The sequence below is a fragment of the Ipomoea nil genome, unplaced genomic scaffold, assembly GCF_001879475.1.
Source record: "Ipomoea nil cultivar Tokyo-kokei standard unplaced genomic scaffold, Asagao_1.1 scaffold0117, whole genome shotgun sequence".
NCBI lineage: Eukaryota > Viridiplantae > Streptophyta > Magnoliopsida > Solanales > Convolvulaceae > Ipomoea > Ipomoea nil.
Window position 1 is genome coordinate 2,222,115 of NW_017616545.1, and position 7,886 is coordinate 2,230,000.

The window sequence follows — 7,886 nt, forward strand, 5'->3', positions numbered from 1 at the left end:
ACCATTCGCTTCGCATGAATTGAATGTTTATTCCAAAACAATATTTAACATCATTTTGCATGCATCTTCGTTCGACCAAACTACATTTGACATTATAATATATATATGTACATGCGTAGTATATATATTAGTGCATTCTATATTATATATTAAATATTAATAGGAGTACGTAATAAATATGTATATTAGTATGTATTTATATATATTTAGTACTATATTTAGCTCATTAGTTGTTAAACTCCAAAAAGAACTAATTATTAAATAATATTAAATAATGAATGTAAAATTATTATAAAGATGTATCTAAAATATGAGCGTAAAATATGCATATCACCTGTAACTTGATCACTAACTGGATCACCAACTTCAACCCGTCCTGCATCTCCATTTTCTCGTGCGGCTTCACCTCCAAAATTATTATTAAAAGAATTTCCAACTTCTTCTGGATGAGGGATCGGATTTTCTAGAGAATTAATTTCCAACTCATCCATTCCCTGCAAAACATCATCTTCACACGTATCATTAGTATCACAAAAATCAATATGACACTTGTTACCATTTTGTGCAATTTCTTTGCCCAGAGCACCATTATTGATCTGTGATTTTTCATCAAATACCACATGTATGGATTCTTCAACCACCATTGTTCTTTTATTCAAAACTCTGAACGCCTTGCTGGTAGCTGAATATCCTAGAAAAATTTCTTCATCTGCACGCTCATCAAAAGCTTTTAGATGCAATTTATCATTAATATGAATAAAACATTTGCATCCAAAAAATATGAAAATAACCAATATTTGGTTTTCTCCCTTAATATAGCTCGTATGGCGTCTTCTTGTACTGCTTATGGATCATGCTTCGATTTTGCGTGTAGCAAGCAGTGTTGATAGCTTCCGCCCAATATCTTTTCGAGAGACCGGCGGAACTGATCATTACTCGTGCGGCCTCTTTGAGCATCCGATTTCTCCTTTCGGCAACACCGTTTTGTTGTGGTGTTCTTGCGGAAGATAATTGATGAGAAATTCCATGTGAATTGCAAAAAGCTTGTACAACTCCATTCATGAACTCGGTTCCACGATCCGTTCGTATTTTTGATATTTGCAATTCTTTCTCATTTGTAGTTGCTTCAACAACTTCGGTAGAACTTGCTCAACTTCATTTTTCTTCTTGAGAAACACGGTCCAAGTGTACCTAGAAAAATCATCAACAACAACGAGTGTATATTTCTTACCACTTACACTTATTGGATCAACCGGTCCAAATAAGTCCATGTGTAGTAAGCTTAGCGGTCTTGACGTTGACTCGTGCGTCTTTGATTTGAATGATGATTTGATTTGCTTTCCGCGTTGGCATGCATCACACACTTTGTCCTTCTTGAAGATAATATCTGGCAAGCCTTCAACTAATTCTTCTTTGCAAGTTGATTGATAGTCTTGAAGTTTAAGTGATTGAGCTTTCTGTGCCATTCCCAATTTGCTTCATTCGAATTTTTGGCCATTAAGCACACTGAATCTTTGCTTGTACTCCAATCAACAACATACATGTTCTTTCGCCTTTTTCCAGAGAGTACAACTTCATTTGTGAGCTCATTTTTGATTAGGCAATTATCTTTAGAAAATTATACAAGATAACCTTTATCACAAAATTGACTAGTGCTCAACAAATTGAATTTCAAGCCTTCAACGAATGAAACATTTTCAATCTTTAATCCATTTTTCTTGATCGTGCCAACTCCTTTTGTAATTCCATAATTTTGATTTCCTCCGAATATAACTTTTGGTCCATCGATTTCTTTAAAATTCACTAGATATGATTTATTTCTAGTCATGTGGCGTGAGCAACCACTATCGATGTACCAAACATCTTGCAAAAAAGATTAATTAACGTTAGGTACCCATACTTGCTTGGGTCCTTTACTGTTAGTGATTTTTGGTAACCAAACCCACCTTGATCTTATTGAATTAAGATGAGGCGATTTGTAACCATTTGAGACACGATAATCATAACTCACTTTTGAAAACCTTTTTGGCGCCGAATTTTGAAAAACATTTTTATATTTTGGCACCTGGGAAGAGGATTGTTGTTTTGGTCTATAAAAAGCATTACATCTATTACACAACCAATCCTTATGAGTGGAATAAAATTTCCCAACTTTATTTCTAGAAAAGCTTACCTCTTTTCTAAGAAATCTTTTTGCACGTGACTCTTTGGCATATCTTTGCTTGAAGAATTTTTGTTGCTTTGCCGTAGTGTAGATTTGTTTCGGCCTTTCAACATTCAATTTTGCTTTTGTTTGATAGCCAAGTCCTTGTCTCATCGTGCTATTCTGACTTTTAACAAATTTTACCACTTGAATTTTATTATTTAAAGTAGTAGTAGAATTAGTCAGATTTTGAGGGGTTTGAGAACATGTGGAGTCATAACCGATTCTGGTTCTATATCCTGATGACTTTTGCATGCTCACCATTTTATCCATTATTTTGGACGAGTTAGTGAACGTAGCAATGGTTGCCCGAAGGTTATGTTCTCTAACCTCTCTTGCTTTACACTGTTCTTGAAGATGAATATTTTCATTCTTCAATTTACTCACTTCAAGTAAAGCATCTTGCAATTTTTTATTCATTTCTTCTTTTTCAAGAATTAGAATATTATTGCGCTCCTTGAGTTGAGGATGAGTGAGCATAATCTCTTGACATTCTCGCATTAGACTGTCAATCGATTCACGAGAAAAAGAAGAATTAACAGATTTAAAAGAATTAGATGTTACCTCTTCTTCCTCTGCTTCAAGAGCCATAAGACAATCTTCACTTGTACTCAACTCAATTGACTTGCACACTAGCGCCGTATCATCATCCGAACATGAACTTTCATGGCTTGATGATGAATCCTTTGAATCATCATTTTTGTTTGGTTCGTTGCTTATGAGAGCTTTTCTTTTGTCACGCTGGACCCTTTTGGTTTCGGATTTGTTCGGCGTAGATTCAGCATTTTTTCCTTGATACTTGCTAATGATCGGATATGGACAATTTATTTTAAAATGTCCAGGTTTGTGGCAATTGTAGCACAAATCCTTGTTTTCTTCGACTTTTTCTTCTTGTGATATGCGAGAGACGAATTTTCCACGAGCAGAATTTTTGTTGTCTCCTTTTCGCATAAACCTTCTAAATTTTTTAACAAAAAAAGCAAACTGTTCGTCAGTCATAAAATCAACGTTATTTTCTACTGACCTGGAGGTTGACGGTTGTTCGACCATTAGAGCAGAATTTCGAGCTTCATGAACATCATCATCTTTGGCCTTCATTTCGAACTCATATGCTTTTAGATCACTAAATAATTTGTTTGTTGACAACATTCTTAGATCTCGGTGATCGCGCATAGCCGTAACCTTCATATCCCATGTAGATGGTAAGCCTCGTAGGATTTTGAGATTAATTTCTTTTTGGCTAATATTTTTTCCAAGATCACTAATCTCTCCAAGAACTTTGATCATTTGAGCTTCCATGTCTGCAACACTTTCATTTGAGAGCATTTTGAAATCTTCAAACTTCTTCTTGGCGATTGTGAGCTTATTGTATTTTTCTTGTTCATCTCCTTCGCCAATCTTGATGAGAGTTTCCCATATTTCTTTAGCAGTAGCACACTTTCGGATCTTCGGAAATATTGTATCATCCACGGCTTTGAATAGAATATCCTTGGCAATATTGTCAAGATTATTCCGCGTTCTATCATCCAATGTCTATTTCGGTTTAGGCTTTTGTATGTACTGTGGAGCATCTAGGGATATAACAAAAGCCGTATTGATTTTTAATATTTCTATAGGGCCAGTGGAAATAACTTCCCACATTTCATCGTGTAGTGCCGATAAGTCTACCTGCATACGAACTTTCCAATCATCAAATTTATCAAGTGAGTTGTGTTTAGCAAGATTCAATACACATTGTGTTTGGCATGTTCTTTGGTTAGTTAGGATGTATAAGAAAGCATCTAGAATTGGCAAATGGTTATTATTATTTTACCTAGATTGGCTTGTACGTGATGGATAAATGCTACTTGTTTGCGTCCATGAAATGCTACTTGTTTGCACTATGTAAATACTAAAATTAATGTAGTTGTTGTAGTAGTTATTATTATAGAAATTTGTTAAAATAGTGTTAACAAATGTTTAATTAGGGTTATTATTATCTAGATTGGCTTGTACGTGATGGATAAAAGTTGGATGATAGCTAATTGACTTAGTACGGAATACGAAGATGGAGTTAGAAAATTTTTAGACTTTGCAAAGAGTAACCTTCCGAATAGTAATAACAGGTGGTTGTGTCCTTGTAAGAAATGTTATAATCAGAAAAAGTTAGGTGAAGAGGACATATATGATGATCTAATCGTTAATGGGATTAATCCATATTATACACAATGGATTTGGCACGGTGAACGCGGTGTGTCTACGACATCTAATGTGTATGTTGACAATAAAGATAATGAGTCTGAAGATCGGTTGGATAAAATGTTTCGCGATGTTGGAGAAGAGTTTACCAATCGGTCAAATGAGTTAGATGAATTATTGAATGATTCAAAACAACCGTTATGGACGGGGTGTAGTAAATATTCCCGATTATATGCTATATTAAAATTATTCAACTTGAAAATTGGGAATGGGTGGAGCTACAAGAGCTTTACTGCGTTACTTGAAATAGTAAAGGACATGCTTCAAGATGGTAATGAACTTCCCAATAGTACGTATGATGCCAAAAAGATTTTGTGTCCAATGGGTATGGGATATACAAAGATACAAGCTTGCCCTAACGATTGCATATTGTTTAGAAATGATTACAAAGACTTGCATGCATGTCCAATATGTGGGGCATCTCGTTATGAAACAAGCGAGAATGTTGCTGGTAAAGTACGTTTGAAAAGGCCACCAGCTAAAGTTTTTTGGTATCTCCCAAGTCTTCCAAGATTTAAGCACCTGTTTGCAAATCCAAGTGATACGAAGAACTTAACATGGCATGCAGATCAAAGGATTTTTGATGGCAAGCTTCGACACCCGACTAATTCTTCTCAATGGATAACATTTGATAATGCATTTCCTGAAATCTTAGACATGGACTTTGTACTAATGGTATTAACCCCCACGGGAATCTAAGTAGCAAGCATAGCTCATGGCAGTTATGTTGATAATTTATAATCTGTGTACCCCCTTGGTTGTGGATGAAATGAAAATACATATTATTATGTTTGATGATTTATGGGCCAAAACAACTAGGTAATGATATAGATGTTTATTTGACTCCTTTAATTGATGACTTGAAGCAATTATGGGATGAAGGTTGTTGGTGTTTGACACATACCGGAATGAGACTTTTAAGTTGCATGCAATGTTTTTTTGCACAATCAATGACTTTCCAGCTTATGGAAATCTGTCTGGATATAGTGTCAAAGGTCATAAGGCATGCCCCATATCTGAAGATAATACATGTTATCATCAACTTGTTAATGGTAGAAAGACTCTATACATGGGGCATCAGAGATTTCTTGATAAATTTCATCCTTATTGAAATTTAAAAAAAGGCATTCAATGGGGTGCAAGACCATACAGATGCTCCACAACCATTGACTGGGAATCAAGTATATGAACGAGTTGAATGCATCAATGTTACTTTTGGTAAGACTCAGAAGCTTAAATCTCAAAGAGGTAAGAGGTCAAAATCTACAAATGAGAAGAGTCCGTGGAAAAAGAAATCTATATTCTTTGATCTTTCATATTGGAAGACACTAGATGTGAGACATAGTATTGATGTGATGCATGTGGAGAAAAATGTATGTGATAGTCTGGTTGGAACTATTTTAGACATAAAAGGTAAGTCTAAAGAAGGACTCGATGCTAGATTGGATTTGGTTGAAATGTGTATATGACCTACATTAGCTCCATGTTCCGAGGGTAAGAAAACATATTTGCCTCCCGCTTCTCATACTTTATCAAGAAAGGAGAAAATAAGTTTTTGTGAGTGTTTAAGTGGAGTAAAGGTACCACAATGGTATTCATCAAATATCAGTAGAGTTGTTAATATGCAAGATTTAATGTTAGTGGGGTTGAAGTCTCATGATTGTCATGTTTAAATGCAACAACTATTGCCAGTGGCTGTTAGAGACATATTGCCTAAAAAGTTGAGATACACCATCATAAGACTTTGTTTCTTTTTCAATGCAATTTTTGGAAAAGTTTTTGATCCAGACAAATTAGATGAATTGCAAAATGAAATCATTGTTACACTGTGTCAGCTAGAAATGCACGTTCCACCATCATTTTTTGATATCATGGTTCATTTGCTTGTGCATTTCGTTAGAGAGATCAAACATTGCGGTCCAGCTTATTTGAGGTGGATGTACCCAATTTGAACGGTACATAAAAGTATTAAAAGGTTATGTTAGGAACCGATATAGGCCGGAAGCATCTATTGTTGAAAGCTATGTTGCTGAGGAGGTTACTAAGTTTTGTACTGAATATTTGGCAGGAGTTGAGTCTATTGGAGTTTCTAGGAATCGACATGAAGGAAGAATTACTGGGAAGGGTACTCGAGGAGTCAAAGTGAATATTATGCCTCGTGAAGATGTTGAGCAGACACACTTATACATCTTGCATAATACAAGTGAAGTCGAACCGTATTTAGATGAACACAAGGCGTTGATTAGGGAGCAAAATCCAAGAAGGACAGACATGTGGATTGTGGGCGAACATAATCGAACTTTTATCAGTTGGTTTAAAAATAAAGTTCTTAAAGAGAATAATGTTTCTGAAACTGTTTCATGGTTAGCACATGGTCCTGGTTTGGATGTCTTATGTCATAATGGATATGACATTAATGGGTTTTCTTTTTATACAAAAGCTCAAGATGAAAAGAGCACTATGCAAAACAGTGGAGTTACTTTGGTTGCAAATTCAATGCATTTCAGTAGTTCGAAAGAGCAAAATCCCATGTTTGCAGAGTTGTCATATTATGGTGTGATTGAAGAAATATGGGAAGTTGATTATGTTTCGTTTAGGGTCCCGGTGTTTCGATGTTTTGCTTGGGATGCCATTATAAACTACTCATTTTTGTGTCCTTCCTGATTAGCCGACGTCGTATATTTTTTTTTTAAAAAAATATATAAATACGACGTCAGCTAATAGCCTATTAGCCGACGTAGTATATTTTTTAAAATTAAATAATAAATTTACGACGTCGGCTAATAGACTATTAGCCGACGTCGTATGTATAAATTTGTTTTTAAAAAAATATACGACGTCGGCTAATAGCCTATTAGCCGACGTCGTATAGGTTTTTAAATATATATATATATATATATATATATATATATATATATATATATATATATATATACATACGATGTTGGCTAATAGCCTATTAGCCAACGTCGTATATTTATTTTTTAATTTTAAAAAACATACGACGTCGGTTAAATAACCCACGTCGTTTATTTTCTTACAACGTCTCTTTAGTCGACGTCGTAGGTTAGCCGACGTTAAATGGGGTCATTTAGCCGAAGTTAAAGCTATTTTCTGTAGTAGTGATACATACAAATATTATATAAGGGGTGGGGGTGGAGTGGGGGGGGGGGGGCAGCTGCCCCCACCCCCCCTAACCCCCTTTGGCTCCGTCTCTGGCCCCAACGCTCCACCACTGTAAATTATGTTGTGCAACTGTGTGCACCATGCATGGCGTAATGTTGTGCATAATTTGAACTATATATCCACAATTAAGAAATGAGTTAATTTCATGAATGGTCCCTTGACTATTTACATTTATCAATTTATATCTCCGACTTTTAATTGGACCATAAGAGTTTCTTTAACAAATAAATTCTACCAATTTTCATCCACGATTTTAAAT

At 35.2% G+C, this 7,886-nt stretch overlaps 1 long non-coding RNA gene across 1 annotated transcript in view; it reads left to right on the forward strand.

Moving 5' to 3' along the window:
* Window positions 1-1,641: 1,641 nt before the first annotated feature.
* LOC109168190 overlaps window positions 1,642-7,886 on the forward strand; it is a 6,463-nt gene continuing 218 nt past the window's right edge. The window contains exons 1-2 of the long non-coding RNA XR_002052031.1: window positions 1,642-1,652; window positions 5,324-5,330. This is a non-coding gene — a long non-coding RNA (uncharacterized LOC109168190). The remainder of the gene's footprint in view (window positions 1,653-5,323; window positions 5,331-7,886) is intronic.